Source organism: Danio rerio, chromosome 20 (assembly GCF_052040795.2).
Source record: "Danio rerio strain M-AB ecotype USA chromosome 20, GRCz13ab, whole genome shotgun sequence".
NCBI classification, from domain to species: domain Eukaryota; kingdom Metazoa; phylum Chordata; class Actinopteri; order Cypriniformes; family Danionidae; genus Danio; species Danio rerio.
Window position 1 is genome coordinate 53385001 of NC_141040.1, and position 20000 is coordinate 53405000.

General features: G+C 37.4%; 1 long non-coding RNA gene across 4 annotated transcripts in view; it reads left to right on the forward strand.

The window, feature by feature from the left end:
* LOC137488601 (uncharacterized) overlaps positions 1–20000 on the forward strand; it is a 234019-nt gene that overhangs the window by 103457 nt on the left and 110562 nt on the right. For 2 of the 4 annotated variants that reach the window (XR_015519084.1, XR_015519082.1), the window contains 3 exons: positions 1126–1277; positions 9372–9455; positions 9636–9945. This is a non-coding gene — a long non-coding RNA (uncharacterized LOC137488601). Of the gene's footprint in view, positions 1–1125; positions 1278–9371; positions 9456–9635; positions 9946–20000 lie in introns of those variants that run through there. The other 2 variants (XR_015519083.1, XR_015519085.1) reach the window with 1 other exon arrangement.

Here is a 20000-nt window from a genome sequence, read left to right on the forward strand (position 1 = left end):
AAAATAATTTTAATCCTTTATATTTTTATCCTATATATATCCTTATTATTTCATATATATCCTTCATATTTTGATTCTTTTTTTATATGTAAAGATATGCGTATTCCTTTACATCCTGTCTGCATTAAGTAATGTGTAAGCAAGGCACACAACTAACGCACTCTGCGCTGAACTTTAGACCGGCTTTGTTCTGCTCAATTGAACAACCTATTATAGTTTCTCAAAATAGTAACGCGCCAGTGATGTGCGTCAGCACACCTCCCTTTTTAAAAAAAACATATATATAAAAAAAATAATAATATACAGATATAAAACCCTGTGTTTCATCACAGATAATCACTAAAACGTCCACCAAATGTTTCTGGAAAGCTTTTTGACAGCTATTTATTGTCTACTTTGTTAGATCACTATACACTATTCACTAATATACATACTCTACATGCAAGGATTATCCAATGTAGGCATTTTTTTGTTTGTGGTCAAAAATCATATTGTGCATTTTAATATTTTTGTTTAATATTTAAAAATGTTTCTGTACTGCTGCACATCCTTGTATTTGTAATAAGCAATGTCTACATGTGTTGTGGCCCCACCTATAGGCTAATATCAATTAGTTAGAGTTATACTTCTGCGTCAAGTGCACGTGTATGGTCCGGTGCAGTCTCATAGCCCTCACCTTGACTGACGCCGATGCTAATGCGCACCTCTCAAAAAAATGTAACTACACGACGCATAGCGGAAGCTCTTTGATTGGTCTGCTTGGTAGCTGTGATGAGTGTGGGCAGGGCCAAGAGCCGCATGAACACATTGGAGCGAATGTTTACAAGTGTCGAGTCCCTTGAAGGAGCTTCAGATGGAAACTGTTGTTTTATGTTTACCTTATGATTAATTTTATTGCACGTCTGCCGGTTCCCGCCTCTGAATGAGATACTTGTACTCCAAGGTAGCATATATTGTCCACATCATTTTGATACATGCAATGGCTATGCTTTATGACATGTAGGCATTTTTATATTTGTGGACAATCATCATATTTCACATTTTAATCATTTTTTAATATTTAAAAATGTTTATGTGCTTCTGCAGATCCTTGTATGTGTAATAAGCAATGTGTCTCACCTATAGGCGAACATCGCTGTCATGATCACCAGCGATCCAGCCTATGCAGATGGCTGGAGAACTACAATTCTACCACTGAACCGAACTACAACTACCATGATGCTTAGCGCCAGTCAGCACCCGCTACAGCTGCAAACTATCTGGACTGATACACACAGGTAAAGATCATTCTTACTGATTACGAGGACTATATACACAGCACACACACACACTTCTGGGCTGAGTCTTGTTAGTCTGTAACAGCACGAAGTGTTTCTGTGTCGAAAGGCCTGTGCACACCAAGACGTTTTTGGCTTGCGTTTTCTCTCAACGTTTAACGCCTCGTGACTAAATAACGGGCGTCAGTGTGATCGTGCACACACACGCGCAATACGCCAGAAGCTTAAAGTTGTGTAGCACCATCTAACATTAAGGAGTGATTTTGCATTCTCTTCTGCTTGACGCCAGTGAAAATCGCTTGGGTTTAAATACGGAAAAACGTCTCTAAAAACGCTGACGATAAACGCAAACGAAAAGCGTTTATTGTCAGCTTAAAGGAGCCTTTAGTCTTTTCATGTTTGATCAATGACTTGTTTTCTCGTTTATATTAAACTGACAGCATAAGACTTGCCTTTTTTAGCCTCTATATTTCTCTTCATACTATAAGCGCTCTGAGTTCCAGTTGGCTTGAAACATGAAATGCCAATTTACTGAGTTGAATTTAACTTAAAAACCCCGAATGCTTCCAGGACTACACACACAAGCTCATACTTAAACTGAAAATGAAAAGGGAGGCTGATTTCAACAGAAGCCCAAACATGCCACGGTGATGCATTCAGACCTTTTGTGATGATCTGACAGAAACTCTTTGTGTTCGCTTCAAGATGTGTCTGACTAAAGCTGAAGAAATGATTAGGTGTGTCTGTTTCTCATAGTTTCCTCATGGCAGACACTTCGCCTGCACAGTCAGATCTCTAGTTGCAAGATAAATATTACCACACACTCTCTATCAATAACTTCTGTCTCTCAGGCACTGACGTTCTGGCCAGGTTTCCAGCTCTTATCACAGTGCAGTTTGAGCTTGATTTTTGTATTCTTGCAGATTATATTTGATATTTTTTTAACAGTCAAAATGAACTATTTATTCACTCAAAAAGCGTTTGTGTTGACACTGCTGTAAACCAGTTTTATATGTTATTTAGAGGGTACATTTTGATCAAATACCACTAAGCTGCCCATAAATGATTAGAATTTGATGTCTACTTTACAAATATTGTCAAAAGTATGAAAACATTTAGTAAATGTTCCTCAAATTCTACTCTGAAACTGGGGATCCCTATGAAATCAAATACCATCTAAAGTACCACCTTCGCGGATAGAAAAATAATACACGTAAATAAAAAAATTGAAATCGCGTGTAGAATTATAACGTGCAAAAGCGGAAACTAAATGCAGAAAAAGAAACGAGGTTGCGTACTGAAAGATAAAAAGCATGAATCAAAAATAAAAATGCTGTTTGGAAAAAATCAGCTCATATATGAATATTGTGTGTGCTTACGTCTTTTTCCCTTGCCACATTCTGTCTTCCCACATTCTGCGCTTGCAATTCCAAAAGATACAATGAAAGTTTCATTTTAATCAGCGGTGGGCTTCAGCGGTGGGACCATTGGTCCACTAGGTGAGATTGATAGTTGCTTCTCTAGCCAATCAGATGAAAGGGGAGTTGAAGTCATTCCAATGCAACAATACATAGATGCCCTCATAAGGTCACAAATGGAAACTGAATGTCATCTGGTGGTGATGTTTGGTACTGCACCAACAAAATGTTACCGAAAGATCTTTTTTTTTTTGAAGCATCAACTTCAAGTTTGGGAAATAACTTGATCGGATATTTAGCCTTGATTTTCTGTCAAATTTAGGCTCAAACCGTTTTTTGTTTTATATATACAGTTGAAGTCAGAATTAATCACCTCCCTGAATTATTAGACTGTTTATTTTTTCTCCCAATTTCTGTTTAACGGAGAGCAGATTTTCTCAACACATTTCTAATCATAATAGTTTTAATAACTCATCTCTAACAAATGATTTATTTTATCTTTGCCATGATATCTTTGACTAGATATTTTTCAAGACACTTCTATACAGCTTAAAGTGATATTTAAAGGCTTAATTAGGTTAACTAGGTTGGGTTAGGGCAATTAGGCAAGATATTGTATAGCAGTGGTTTGTTCTGTAGACTATTGAAAAAAATAGCCTAAAGGGGCTAATAATAATTAAAAACCTTAAAATGGTGTTTAAATAAAAAAAAAACTGCTTTTATTCTAGCTGAAATACAAATAAGACTTTTTACAGAAAAAATTCTTGCTCTAATAAACATCAGAAAGTGAAAGTGAACAGCGGACGGGGAAGGAGGGCAGTTGAGGAGAGGGATGGGTAAAATGAGGTGCTGGATCAGATTTCAGAGGTTGCGGATCCAGCGTCTTCCGACACAAATTAAGTCCTGCATATAGATAGAAATGAAATATAATTAAATATACATTTATTGTTTTAGTACTTTTAATAAATTTTAAGACACATAACTCATTTAACTTTTTGAACCTTTATAAATATTGTTTCATTCGTATATCTGTGTTATTTACGATGATAATTAATTGAAATAAAATAATTACAAATACTATTTTAGGAACTCTTTGAAGTATTATATTTTTGTACACTTGAAAAAAACAGCAACACATTTTTGCATTATTCACTAATGACTTGGCTTTTGGTCTTTGCCATGATGATATATTTTACTATCTATTTTGTACTAGTATTTAGCTTTAAGTGCAATTTAACGGCTTAACGAGGTTAAGTTCATCTAGACAAGTTTGGTTAATTATGCGAGTCACCAATCAAAAAATAAATAAATAAAAAATTGAAAAATATTGACTTTTCCATTTTAAATTGAAAAATATATATAATTATTTATTTTTTCTAACCAAACTAAAAAAATTAAGACGTTCTGCAGAAGAAATATATAATAGGAATCACTGAGGTAAAAAAATGTCCGTGCTCTGTTATGCTGCGTTCACACCAGACGCGGAACGCGCGTTAAGCGCGAGTGATTTACATGTTAAGTCAATGCAAACGCGCGAAAAGACATCCTGCAGCTTGATACGCGTGAATGACGCAAATTGCTTGAATGGCGCGGGACGAATTGAGCGTTTTGTGCGTTTGACGCGCTTAACGAGCGTTTCGCGCGAATCTCTCGAGTTCAAAAATCTGAACTTCAGCGTACATTCGCGCCGCGTTAACCAATCATAAGCTTGCTCTTGTGGCGGCGTGATTATGACGTAGAACCTGTTGTCGGTGTTCGGAGGAAAATCCTCCAGCTTTCACCGACAACAGTTCATCAAACTCGGCTTGGCTCAGTCAGAAGCACCGCTGAAAGTCTCCGTCATCCAGGTTAATTTTCTGGAGGAGTTTATGAGCTCACAGAGCTGGATGCACCTCTGAAAGGATGTAGTGGACTCAGACACGGCCCTAAACGTATCGACGCTGTTTTTCAGCCTTCATAAAGCACATACACACTGTTATTTTCTTCATAAAATCCATGTTAGCCATTTAGCTAGAGTCTTCAGGCGGACAGAAGCCCTGCCCATCACGCGAATCCGCGTCTGTTCTGAAGTGAATTTGACACGCGAATGAAGCGGGGTTTGACGCACAAATGAAGCGAGTAAACTCAAATGTTCACGCGGCTATTTATGCGCGAATAGCGCGATTTATCCGCGCGTTCCGCGCCTGGTGTGAACACAGCATTAAACTATTAAAATTCAAAAGAGGAATAAAGTATTTAACTGTACATATAAAGGGGTGACATGGCGACTCAGTGGTTATCACTGTCGCCTCATAGCAAGAAAGTCACTGGTTCAAGTCCCGGCCAGTTGGCATTTCTGTGTGGAGTTTGCATGTTCTTCCTGTGCTGGCGTGGGTTTCCTCTCGGTGCTCCGGTTTCCCTCACAGTCTAAAGACTTGCAGTACAGGTGAATTGAATAAACTAAATTGGCCATAGTGTATGTGTGTAAATGAGTGTTTATGGATGTTTCCCAGTACTAGGTTGCAGCTGGAAGGGCATCCGCTGCGTAAAATATAGGCTGGATAAGTTGGTGGTTCATTCTGCTGTGGCGACCCTTGATGAATAAAGAGACTAAGCTGAAGGAAAATAAATGTACGTAGAAAAAGCTGGTGCTGTTTTTAGACTTCAGCACTAAGAAAGACCCAATGATCTATATTTAGTGATGCATCATTGTTCATGTTGAACCTCTCGGTGTGTGTTTGGGTGGCATGAGAAATGGAGTGTGATCCACACACACTCACGCAGTCTTGTTGTTTTTGCTCAGCATGCAATGAAATGCTTCCTTTGGCATGTGAAAGCGTTTCTCTCCTGCTTTCATCTGCACAGATGTGAACGATCTAACAGCGAGACACGGCTGATCCACACAAACACAGCATCCTAAAGCAGAACACCATCATTCATCTCCAAACATCAGGCGGATCCACACACGGGGTCACGTGGGACCTTCGGAACATTTTCAAATGTTAGTGTGGAACATTCGGAAAAGTTTGTGCGCGTTTATTGGACACAATTAAAATGAAAGCTGTTTCTTTTGAACTTGATAAGAAAGAAAAATAGTGCAGTTGGCATATTCGATCAAAGCATCAGTTAGGGCTGGGCGATTTAGCAAAAAAAAAAGTCTAGGTTTTTTATAAAGTTTGACCAATTCACAATTTTGATTTTGATTTTTTTTATTGTGTTACTAGTCTTCTCAAAACATTACAACAACATGACTGAAGTAACACTCTCTTTAAAAGTAACTTGAAAAACCATCTGGTTAAGGAACAATGTATTTTTAATGGCCATGCCATACAAAAATCGGTCAAGGTGTAAATAAATGTAAAACAAATTCACGAGTTAAATATCGTTGCTGAAGATTTGAATTAGAAATATTTGTGTAAATATTGCACTTGCAGGAATACAGAGGTATTTTTGCAAGTTTTGCTGAGCCTAGGAAAGATTGGCTGTCAGCTTCTGATTGAATGACAGGTTGTAAAGCTGCTGCCTTTTTCTTAAAAAGATACAGTGGAAGAAAAGGACTGAACATGGAAACTGTAAAGCCTAATTTAACCCAATGTGTGAAGTTGTGGACGTATAGCAGGAGCAAATACAAGCAACAGATGTGTGTCTAATATAAAATAATATATTTAATCTATTTTTCTTTTCCCCCCTTTTAAATACCGATCATTTGATGCGCTTTGCTCCACTCTCTGTATTATGCTGCCTGATCTGTCTGGTTTTCAACTAGGTCCGCTAAATGACGTCATGGGGGCGGTACTTTCATTTTCACTGCTGCAGGCCCTCACCTCTACTCGTGTTCAAACCAAAAGATCGGCGCGGTTTTTCACATGGCAGGCTTTTACGTCCTTCAGATCGAGTTTATCGACTTGATGAGGGAATGTCTAGACAATCCACACAGACGTGCAACAAGTAAAATCCTACATGACTTTGCGCTTTAACAGGCAGTCAAGCAGGTCACACACCAGAAGCGCCGCGACACGGCGTGGACATAAAAGTTTAAACTATCACACACCAAACGCGCACATTCACATGATATTTAACATGAAACTAATCAGATGGCGCTCTGTGGGCCGGCTGAGATATTAACTGCTTCGTGAATCGTGGCTGGGTGGCGCCGGTGTGTGTATAGAAATCTGTTTAGAATTCTAAAATCCATAGCGTGGTGCTGTGCGGCGCGTCGCCGAGAGGCGCTTCTGGTGTGCTTCCTGCTTCATACAGAGAGTGAACCCAAGCGGATTGGTGCCATTATAATTTATTAAATATATATATTTTCAAAAATCGCGATTTCTCGATTTCATTCAAAATTAAATCTCCCTAAAACGTAAATACGAAATAATAAAAAAAATCATTCATCAGTCATCCTTTTGCTATTTAACAAATTGATTCAAGCTAATTATTTCTTTCTATGAAAAAGTTAAAAAAATAAAATACTGAAATGAAAACATTTATGACTCTATTTTAACAATCTAAGCACATTGTTCTAATCTCGCGGTGTTGGGTGCACTTAGAATGTGTGCGAATACAATTTTCAGGGCTCGAAATTAACTTTTTTTTTTACTTGGTAGCAACGGTGTTCCCAACTTTAAATATTTAGGAGCACCAGAAAAAAAATTAGGAGCACCCACCAAAAATGAATGAGCACCGCTGCATATTGTATATTAAGGGATTTGGGTAACACTTTATAATAACTACACACTTTATCATTTACCAAGCATTAGCATCTTGTAAATTCATTATCTGTTAAGCATTAACTCTACATTAATAGACGTTAGTAAACTGTTTATAACTGCAGCTACAAATGCTCTATTCTTGACTTATAACCACATTTATAATGTGCTTAATAATTGTGTTTTCATACTAAGTTAATGATTTTTTTTCATTACTAAATTAAGTATCGTATTATTTACAAACCAGTTTTATTTAAGAGTAGTTGAGGGTTTTTAGGATCATTCAGAATGAGTTAATACATGATTAATAAACTATTGAAATCAATGTTTATATTTTATTATTCAGGCATATATAACTGGTTAACTAATATGCTAATAAATTCTTTATTAACTCAACTTCATGCAGTTTTGTGACCTAATCTAAAGTGAGGACTATTCATGCTTTATAAATCCTTTATAAATGACAAATAAAGGCTCAGAATCAAATAAACAATAATCTGTGCAATCTTTTCTAAAATGTAAAATTACTTTAAAGTTTAAACATTGTTGAATAACAGGAGTGTCAAAATACAACATTAAACTGGATAAAGCTATAGATATATACACTAGATATCGCATAGGGACCCTGAGCATGCGTCAATAGCGCCGCCACATTGGTACAGTGCTCCCAGGACAAATGTCATTCAACCGCACTAGTCAGGACAGTGTTATTACGTGAAGATTCGGGACTTTAGCGCTGTCTACAGGTGTAGTAATGAGCAAACAAAGAAAACAAAGCACAAAGGCAGAACATTTCATAGGTAAGATTAAGTTTTTTCTGTTTTTGTATGTTCTGAACTTTTGTGCTAATCAGGTAACGTTATTGATGATAATACAGTCACTTACTGCATTCACCATACGGCAAAGCAGCTCCAACTCGCACTAAACACTCGGCTTATGCTAGTTTTGTTGAATAAAATCAGCAAACAATGCAAAAGAAATATGACAACGAGATGCTGCGCTGCCAGAAACTCGTATTATTGTCGGCTATTGAAAGAGTCGTTCATAACGGAGATTCATTCACAAACGAATCCCTCTCTCCGTCAGTATGAGAAGTAAGAGCAGGAGAGGAGCTGTGTTTCAGGACATGATTAGATCAAATTTAACAGGGAGGGTGAAAAGTACATTTCTGTACACACAAACACAAGCTTTTTGTCAGGAATGCCCGTGCGATCACTGATCCGTCAATGTAGAAAAGTGATGTAACATTATAGTTTTCGTAATTAGAAAATGAAAATTGCATACTAACATCCAGGAAAACTCCCGATCATAGATATATGTGTATATGTGTATATCTCTGGCTTTGCATGGCCACAGTCCTCCACTGTACCTTGGTCCTGCATTCATTTCAAAGGAGCGCTACCCTGTAGCAAGATGGCGGCGCTATTGACGCATTCCATCCAATAGACAACAATAAGCCAGGCGACATCTAATGTATATATCTATGGGATAAAACAACAGTAATATAAATTTAACAATATAATAAGATGCAATGTTTAAACTCTGCAGTGATTTTATTTTAGATCAGGTTGCACAGATTTACTTTTCATTTGATACAGTTTCATGTGTGTATCTTTAAATGAATAAGAATAAATAATGTCATTTTTCCTGTTTAGAATTTAACTGAGCCTTTATTTGTCATTTATAAAGGATTTATAATAAAGCATGAATAGTCCTCACTTTAGATTTGGTCACAAAACTAGATGAAGTTGAGTTAATAAAGCATTTATTAACATTCACAGTAACCATTGATATATGCTTGAATAATAAGATATATGAATGTTGATTTCAATAGTTTATTAATCATTTACAATCTCATTCTGAATGATCCTAAAAACCCTCAACTACTCTTAAATACAACTGGTTTGTAAATAATACGATACTTAAATTAGTAATGAAAAATAAATCAGACCCATTAACGATTATTTATAATCGTTCATATTTTCCAACAGGATAGCATAACAAGGCTCTATAGTGACACTATCTTGCTCCCTCGCTGAAACTGTGTACAGCCGTCCACATCCCAGCATGCACTGGTGAGCATGACAGCTCCAGGAAACTCGGCTTATGTCCGCTCACACTGCACTCATGCACACATTAAAGTTTATGTGTTTGTTTATAAGAGTCCTTCGCGGGTACAAACAAAAATTTTAAGCATGTATTAGAGTTTGGCTTGTTAAATGCGAGATGTTCCTGTTCTGCCTGTGCTGTTTTAGTGCTTTTCCTGATGCACAGTGGCAGCGAGGACATGATTTACAGGGTACGGCATTACCACAAACCATCACCGACTGCATTCCGACTGTGTTCACTGCTGCTCTGTTCATTGGCCAGCAAATACTGAAGGAACTGTGGAAGTTATTAACCTGGTTTTTAGAGTGATTCAACATGAAAACATGATGTATTACACTAGTAAAGAGCCTTTTAGGGAGGCTTACGGTTACACAGACATTTTTAACATGAATGCTATTTGTTATTTTATTATGCAAATGTTTTATCTTATTATTAAATGTGCAAATTAAACATTAATGTAGCGCTTTTACACAATTTTTTCACAATGCCTGCACACAGAATTTTTCAAAATTACTTTTTAAGTAAAAGTAAAATGTACTTGTTTCATTTTTAGTAGATTGTTGTCATGGAAGCAAACTCTAAAAATGCACACATTTGCATAAAGTTTCATAACAAAAAATTGTATACACCTATTATCATTATTTAATCAAATAATTTTTCATATATATTTATTTCTCTCCATAAACCACAGAATATATATGAGCAATATCACACTTGTAGCAGTGCGACAGGGCTGTACTGTATATCAGCACTGGTGGGAGGCGTGTCTTAGTGTCCCACCAGTGACGATATACAGACTTATCGCACTGCTGAGAGTGTGATATTACGTTTATACAACAGTTAAATGGCACAATCGTGTATATAAAAAGAAAATCAAACACGGAGAGTCTAAAAATCCTTTTGCATGAGAAACTACTTTCTTCCGCCATTCATTCATTTAGTCATTTACATTTAGTCATTTAGCAGACGCTTTTATCCAAAGCGACTTACAAATGAGAACAAGGAAGCAATTTACACAACTAAGAGCAACAATGAATAAGTGCTATAGGCAAGTTTCAGGTCTGTAAAGTCTAAAATGGGAAGTATTAGTAGTATTAGAAATTTTTTTTTTTTTTTTTTTGGGTACAGTTAGTGTGATATTCAGAGAGGCAATTGCAGATTCACAACTGTGGCTGATGGTCGGGACAGCAGAAACTGTTGCTACTTCACTAACGTCACTTTAGAGCTAGTGTTTGAATGATTCTTTAGCGTAATGTCTAAAGTGATGACAATACGGGTGAGTTTGCTCACATTGTAAAATTATAAGGCTGAACGGCATGAAATGCCATCAGTCTAGAGCAGGGGTCACCAATCCTGGTCCTGGAGGGCCGGTGTCACTGCAGGGTTTAGCTCCAACTTGCCTCAACACACCTGCCTGGATGTTTCATGTGTACCTAATAAGACCTTGATTATCTTGTTAAGGTGTGTTTGATTAGGGTTGGAGCTAAAATTTGCAGGACACCGGCCCTCCAGGAACAAGTTTGGTGACCACTGGTCTAGAGCATTTTTATGTTGCAATCAGGAGATCACAATAATTAACCTCAAAAAAGCCAAAGCAGCGCAAACACTACCCGAAACACTACCAGAAGCACTAAAACATAAAAGAGAAAGAGATCGACTTAGAGAGACACTTACCTGCTTTGTAATGATTAGATCAGCTGTAGTTTGAAATTACGCTGCGCGTCTCTCCTCTTATGGACTTATTATGTCGCCATCTTGTGGCGGAACATCAACCGTCTTTGCTCTGCTCCGTATGACAGGCAGATGGATGCCGGTGCGCTGAATCTCTGATTTTATAAATATTCAAAATATGCACTATCCTAATAAATAAATAAACTGCAGGTTTTTTTATACCTCTAGTTTGAAAAAAGTCAGGAAAGTGGGTGTGTCCAGCTCTGTTTCGGCGGGAGTGTCGGGGGAGGGAAAGAGGGAAGATTTTGCATAAAAATGGGAGTTTCTATTTTGGCATGCGCTGATTTTCATAGAGACAAAACAGCACACAGACGCAGGGGAGAAAGACAGTGACTGTGTTTACATGGATATCAGCAATCAAATTATTTACCAAATTCTCAATTTGTGGACTTTAACTGCGGCTTGGCACTTTCACTTTCATTCAGGAACAGTTCGTGCATGCCCCCCCTGACAAACGAGATATTGGATGTGAGAAGCTGCTAGATGAGTGTAGTTTTATTGTAATGTTTAATACTGCACGTCGTATGAGAGTAAAAAAAGTCCTCCACATTTCTTGGTAACTTAGATGCACTCAGTAGGTAGCGTCAGAAAGCCGTGTGTGTATAGACTATCCTGTCACAAAATGCGGCGACAATCCTTCATGGCGGTAATAGTTTGAATGCGTTATTTACATGTTTACACCCAGAGAGCAGCATTTACAGCGGATCTTTCAGTCTATAATATTGTAGCAATATTAAAGAACTGTAAACATACTAATTAAATCATTTTGAGAAACTGATAGAGTACTGCTGACAATACGAACTAACGTTGCATCTGAATTAAAAAACTAAGACCACTGATCGCTTACCAAATCTGTAGAGACAGGACATTAAACACCAACTGGAACCGCGTCTTTTTTGGAAGAAGATGAGCAGCAGGTCTGAATTTCACCTTTTTCAGATGGGAAAAGCTCTCAGGAGAAAAGTGTTTCTTACAAACTTGTTTCTTTCGCGTGTCGCATGCACGGTAATCAACATGTGAGTCCAGCTGTGCTCTCATAGCAGAAAATGAAAACAAAACCTTCGTTGCGGCACATTTATAATCGCCACACTGACTTCCCATGTCTCCAAACAATTCTTCTTCTTCCACTTGTTTAATTACGGTTGGCAACACAACGTGGCGTCTCGAAGCTATCATGCTTATTAAAGAAGTTGCACCTCATTCACTATAGAGTGCGTTTATGGTTTGAACCAAGTCTTTCTCATGAATTAATGCTGCACACTCAAACACGTCACGTTGTACTCGCCGGTACAGACAGCCAGTTCACAAGCTGGAATACACTCAAGGATCGCGTGACGCAGCTTCAAAAATTTGTTTCAAACCGGAAGAACGAATTTGTTCGAAATATGTTCATAATAACGCAAAAAAATACCAATTTTCACTTTTTTGTGTAATATATGTGTCCTAATAGTGTATATAACAGTGTGGGACCGTAATTAAACAAGTGGAAGAAGAAGAATTGTTTGGACAGTATGTTAGTCAGATATTTACTTTTATCCATATTAATTAAAAGGTTCACGAAACACCAAAACACGTTTGTTGAGCTGTTGACAGTCTAATTAATTAATGTAATTAATATGGATAAAAGTAAATATCTGACTAACATACTAACATCTGTAGAATGGTTCTGTAAAACAATAATGACCCAACCTTTCAAAAAATTAAGCATTGACAGAACAGATCATATCTGAACAACTAATATCAGATCTGAAATGCCTAAGCATCGCCTGCGAATCATTAATCTCTCCATCCGTCTGTTTCTAGTCAGTCTCAGTGAATGCATTTAAAGGGAGAATGCATTTCCTTTTGTAGCAGCTTGTAAACTGTGAAGGTTTGTCTTTGAGTTTCTGCTGAATTCGAAACAGATCGCACTTTCCTCTGCAGCCATTCACCTGCATTCCTGTTTGTTTGCTACCTTTCTGCTCTCCTCTATTGAGTTCTCGACCAATCAGTAGTGCCGCAACCGTTCATTAATCAAAATCTACAAATTGAAGGTTATTGTAAGCGTTTTATTGTAAAAGCATGCCGTTCTAAATGTTGCATCTCCTCGGGCAGACCTGAGCTTAAGTGCCTTGATTAAAGCTCAATTCTTGAAAATCAAGCCAATTTGCAGCCATTAGGTTTAATCACATTACCTCACGAAATCTCCCTCCAAAAAAACAAACACACAAAAACAAAAGGAAACATTCATTCACTAGCATTGTTTGCTTCTAATCTTTAATGTACACAATGAAATAATTCAATTCCTCTTTATTTCTATAGCGCTTTTACAATGTAGATTGTGTCAAAGCAGCTTAACATAGAAATTCTAGTAGATTGAAACTGCTTCAGTCCAGTTTAGAGTTGAAGTTCAGTTTAGTTCAGTTCAGTGTGGTTTAATTTTCCTAACACTGAAGAGTAAAATCCATCGATGCGCAGCTCCACGAGTACCAAAACAAGCAAGCCAGTGGTGACAGTGGTGAAGAACAAACTTCACCAATCGACGAAAGTTAAGGACAAAAAAAAAAAAAAAACCTTGAGAGAAACCAGGCTGAGTTGGGCACGACCATTTCTTCTTTGGTCAAACTTCTTGTGCAGAGCTGCAGTTTAGGCGCCACAGGCTGGAAAACGCTGGACATCCATCGTGTAGAAGCTGCAGGTGTGAGTCGATCACCAGCGGGTTTTCAGGCTGCCCTCGGGATCAATGCAAAGACTCGTCTATCACTGGGGTCTTTCAGGAATCAGTCTCATGCTCTCCACTCCTCCATGACCGCCACAGCATATACTCAGGATGCGGCCTGGTCCAGGATTATGGAGACCTCTAGAAGTCCTCAATGGTTGGCATCATCTCTTCAGAGGTCTTGGATCGCCTTAATGGTGCTGCACAGTCTTAAGAGGCCTCGGAATAAGTATCCCCAGATGGAAATAGAGCACAAAAAAAAAATAAAAAATAGTGTAGCTGCTGTTCATGGTGTAATTCAGGGATTTTCAAACTGTGAGTCTCGACTCACTAGTGGGTTGCACAGTGAACAAAGGTGGGTCGCACAACGTCACATAGCTGCAGCTTTATTTACATCGTGGTGAATCAAAACCAGTACGATTGACGGCAGAAACTCAAAAATCTCTTACCCTAAAAATATCTAAAGTGTGTTTCCTACAAAAAGACAAAGCTGGTGATGTTTCACAGCTGCCTTTTTCCTTTTTTTTCCGCTCGACATTATGAGCACTGCTCCGTTTGAGCTCTCGCAATCTGCGTTTAGCCAGCAGAGCTCGCGCTGAGCGGAGCTCTCAGTAAGGGACCATCGGAAAAACCTATTTTTTTTCGTTTTTTTTTTTTTTTTTTTTGCTCCGTCCTGCATGTTTTGTTTTAAACACTACTAATTTTCTCTTGAATGAGCACAAACAGTTACTAAAGTAGTCGAATGCTTCATTATAGATCTGTGCATTCTTACATTAACACCTCTGTTATCAAACAAAACACAATGAGAGATTCATTTGCTGCTCTTCACTAAATAACTATAGTAACTTTAATTAATATGCAAATACAATTAAAAGTGAAATAGATTTTAGAGCTTTATTTAATTTCTGTATAGGCCATTGATTTTAATAGGCTAAACCTTTTATTTTATTGTCAATATTTTCTAATGTTTGCTATGTATTCTATCATTTGAAGCTATTTGTTGTCCCATATTTTTTACATCCCAGCGTTGACAGATTGCTAATCAATAAATAGCTAAAGTGCTATATGTTAGTTTTGACGTCAGCTAATGTTATGGCAGGGCATAGATGTTATGGAAAATGTAATAGTAATGTAACTACCCCATCATTCCTTCCTCAAGCAAATGTATAAATATTAGATCAATTCAGCAATAATGTTAATTGCACTGGCATATTTATCTGACCTTTTCCCAGCTTGTAGTCCTCGATCAAACAGCTATTTAGTTTCTTATGACTATACACTAGCAGTGGAATTTACTGCGATGTGACGGGGCTTGATCATAATCCAGGGGCTTGATCAAAGGTTGATCATATTCTCTTCTGAAAAAAAGAAGACTATCTTTTTCAACAAAAAAATGATCAGAGTTACAGCCAACATCCCACAAAAAGCACTTTGAGCCTCATTTTGTGCATATCAAATCGCAAAATCCAAAAAGCCATACACCATATATTTTTGACTGCTTTGAATGGATAAAAATTTTTTCACCCTATTTTTCCTTATTAAAATATTATGGTGGGTCTTGAGATTGAATTACTTGCCTAGGTGGGTCCCGGAAAAAAAAGTTTCCCTGGTGTAATTAAACAAGATAGTGTATATTAATGCAAACATTAAATGCTATAAATGAAAATAGTCATAAACAAATATGTAAAGAGTGTTTTTAACAAAATTAAACTACATGCATTAGGACGATTCAAAGGGGCCATGCCATACCTGTCAACCCTCCTGTTTTACAGTTCTATCCCGCTATCATCCCGTAAGGGTATTTTCTCATATTTTTCCCATGTTTTCAATCTTTCTTTGAAGGGTGGCAATAATATAAGCAACCCATACCACTGACTCACCAGGGGATGCCCCTCAATCTTTAATGTGAGTCTGTTCTGTGCTTTCTTTTTATTTAGGCATGAAAACACTTAGAAATAAATATAAAAATGGCGGGTTTCCCTTCATTTTCATTACAGGTGGCGTCAACCCTTCTATGCAATGCTCAAATCAGTCATATATGACGCACTCCATAGTGATAAATAGATACTATTTCCCATATGGATTCTGCACACGCAATTTGAAGCAGAGCAAAAGTCTGGGTTTAAGGTGCATGTTTGAACGTACATATACACATAATTAATAATAATAACAACTAAAGATGTCAATCTTGGTGCTTTTCTTTTTCAAACACAGCTAATTTCATCCTAAATGAGCATAAAAAGTTAGGAAAGCAATTGAATGCTTTCATTATAACATTAGATGTATGCTATTTTAAAGTGACCCCTGTTATTTAATGTAATTAAATTAACATTTTTAATAAGTCAGATTCATTTCCTGCTCTTTAATCAGAATGTGTAAGTGATACAGTGAGGAAAAGAAAAGACGAATGAGATTTGATAACTTGATTCTATTTCTTTAAAATAGCTATTCAGTTTAATAAACTGAACTGTTTGCTAATTTATTTGCTGCTATTGTATACTGTTTATTTTTTCTTTTGTAAATAATAATAATAAAACTTATTACTGACCGTTTAACTGTTTATTTACAATGAAACAGCTCCAGATAAACATATTTAGTCATTTGGGTTTTTTTTTTTTTAAAGGGGGTCTTATGGTTGGCATATCCCTTATTTTCACATCCCAATGTTGACGCCGTTGTGGGTCCCCCAGAGTTACTATTAGGGGTCCCAAACAAACATGAATGCCACAGACCCCCCCACCCTGTCTACTTATAAATTTCATCCACGATCAAGCTACTCAACAACCCCCCCCCCCCCCCCCCCCACCTCCGCTCTTCAATTTCGTCTGCGATCACCTTCACTCTTGTTCATGATCACCACCAAACAACCGTCCATCTAGGCATAGGCCAATATAAGTTTTAGATGGTATTATAACCTTAGATAAATATATCACGGTTCCACTGTATTGTGATAACTGCTCTAATATAAGTTCTTTTTAAATGTCTGGGTTAAAAAACAACAACGACCCCCCCCCATCTCCCCCCCAAATGAACACAATAAATTTCATTTTAGGAAACATTTATAATATTTTGGAATAGTAAACATGTCAGCCTAAATAATGAAAATAAATTCATGACTTCTGCTACCTTTATTAGTTTCAAAATCACCGATTTCTTTACAACACATAAAAACAAAACATACTGTAAAAAAACCTGAATTTTACGAAAAAAAAAAAAAGTTGCAAAAAAACTAATCTGTAATTTTACGCTTTATTTCCGGCAGCTAGGGTATCGAAAAAAAAAAAAAAAACCTTAAAACAACAGCCGTTAAATTACATAAATTTACTGTGAAATAACAGAGGTTGAATTACAGAAATTTACCAGAAATTTAAATTGAAGTAAATTTCTTTCATTTAACGGCTGTTATTTTACTTTTTTTTTTTTTTTTTTTTGGCACCCTAGCTGCCAGAAATAAAGCGTAAAATTACAGATTTTACGCTTTAACTGTAAAATTACAGTTTTATATTGTATAAAAAACCTTACATGTACATTAGAAATGGCATAACAGAAAATTGTAGCGTTTTTAAAACCTTGACTTTTCCAAGCCACTGTAACTGAAACTTTCACTTTCATCAAAGGGCCAGTACCAGAATGTTGTCACAGGGCCCGTACCGGCCAGTGGTGCTCCTTTGGTGCCGGTCAAATTTATGGCCCGTTTCCACTAAGTGGTATGGAATAGTACGGTTTGGTGCGCTTTTATAGCCGCTTCCACTGTCAAAAGGCGTACTGAACCGAACCGAACCGTACCGTACCACTTTTTCTGCATCCTTTCAAAAGGGTACCAAACACGAGAAAGGGTACCAAAAGGCGGAGCTAGACGTGCAGCTGAGCGCTATTGGTTTAAAGAGATACGTCATTCGCTTACGCAACAAGCCAGAATGAAAACAAAAGAGCCGCCATCTTTTAAATACACAGCCGTGAGATCTTATACAGCGTAAATATATATACATATAATAACGAGCCATGGTCGACCCGGGCTCAAACAAACCTTGCCGTCGTCTTGATGAACAGCCATAAAGCCAAAAAAAGAGCAGATTTAGCCTGTGCCCCTTAGGTTAATACGAGCCAGTCTGAAGCGTGAGCGGTTTCACTTTCTTGCACCAACACTTCTTCCATCATCTTTATATTTTACAGAAAAGCCTAAATGCTTTCTTATAGGTGATTTGAACGACGTGAGAGGCGATCTCTCTGTGATCGTTACAAAATTAGGATTAATCTACAAGTAAAAAAAGCAATAATCCGCAGGTCATGTGTGTTCTGAATCGTGAGTTGCGATCCATATGAATCACGGATCAACCGTGATCAACTGCACTTCTTTAATCTTAAATAAATATTTCTCTCAGAGCATTCAAGACGTAGAAGGCTTTTTCTTTTCCTCCAGTTGAAGATTTTAAGCTGAAATGTGGTTCTGGTTGATTCATAAAATGAAGTCCAACAGCTACGGGCACTTTTGGAGTCAAAAAAATAACATGGCAGACAAAACATGTCATAAACTGAGGTCTTATGAAGTGAAACAATCAGGCTGTGCGTGAAACTAAAGATTATTTTCAACATTATTATCAGTAATCCACAGTCTGGAAAACCAGTGAGCGCACTTATGACACTAAATTAATCAATTAACTCAAACACACACCTAATAAAAACATTTTTTAAATCCAACAAAATACATATGCTGTCTGGTTATGTGTTCATTTAGATGCCGTACTAAATAAAATCATTGTATTGTTTTGATTATTCTCTATGGGTTCGCACGGATACTCAATATGCTGCTTTTAGAGTCTGGACTTGCCAACTGGTCTGTCCAAATGATTTTAAAAGCCTCTAAATGAGTTGTTCTTTATTTTCGCTCATGTTTCTCTCTTGAGAGCTTAAATATTGCTGGTGTACCATGCTGCAATCCTCTCTCCTTTATTAATTAAATACACTCACCGGCCACTTTATTAGGTACACCTTACTAGTACTGTATTGAATCCCCTTTTGCCTTCAGAACTGCCTTAATCCTTCATGGCACAGATTCAACATGATACTAGAAATATTCCTCAGAGATTTTGGTCCATATTGACATGATAGCATCACGCAGTTGCTGCAGATTTGTCAACTAAAGGGATGGACATAGTCAGCAACAATACTCAGGTAGACTCTGGCATTGACTTAATGCTCAATTGGTACTAATGGGCCCAAAGTGTGTCAAGAAAATATCCCCCACATCATTACACCACCAGCAGCCTGAACTGTTGATACAAGGCATGATGGATCCATGCTTTCATGTTGTTGATGCCAAATTCTGACCCGACCATCCAAATGTTACAGCAGAAATCGAGACTCATCAGACCAGGCAACATTTCTCCAATCTTCTATCATCTAATATTGGGAAGTCTATGTGAATTGTAGGCTCAGATTCCTGTTTTTAGCTGCTGTTGTAGCCCATCCGCCTCAAGGTTGGACTTGTTGTGCATTCAGAGATGCTCTTCTGCAAACCTCAGTTGTAACGAGTGGTTACTTGAGTTACTGTTGGCTTTCTATCAGCTCAAACCAGTCTGACCATTCTCCTCTGGCATCAACAAGGCATTTGCGCCCACTGAACTGCCACGCATTGGATAGTTTCTCTTTTTTGAACCATTCTCTGTAAATCCTAGAGACGGTTTGTGCGTGAAAATCCAAGTAGATCAGCAGTTTCTGAAATACTTAGACCTGCCCGTCTAGCACCAATAACTATGCCACGTCCATGCCTCGACCATGTCTACATGCCTAAATGCATTGAGTTGCTACCATGTGATTGGCTGATTTGAAATTTGCTTTAATGAGCAGTTGGACAGGTGTACCTAATAAAGTGGATGGCAAGTGTATATCATTTTTAATGCAATGTTCTAAACCATGCATAAAAACACCAAGTCAACAAATAGTTATTGATCAGCTGACATGCTTTGTAAAATTAACGGGAAATGAGGCAGTTATTAATCACTAGCGCAAGTAAATGGGAGTCATTTTCACATGACAATTTTGGTTTTTGCACAGCTTTTCTACACTGAATTGTTATTATTTT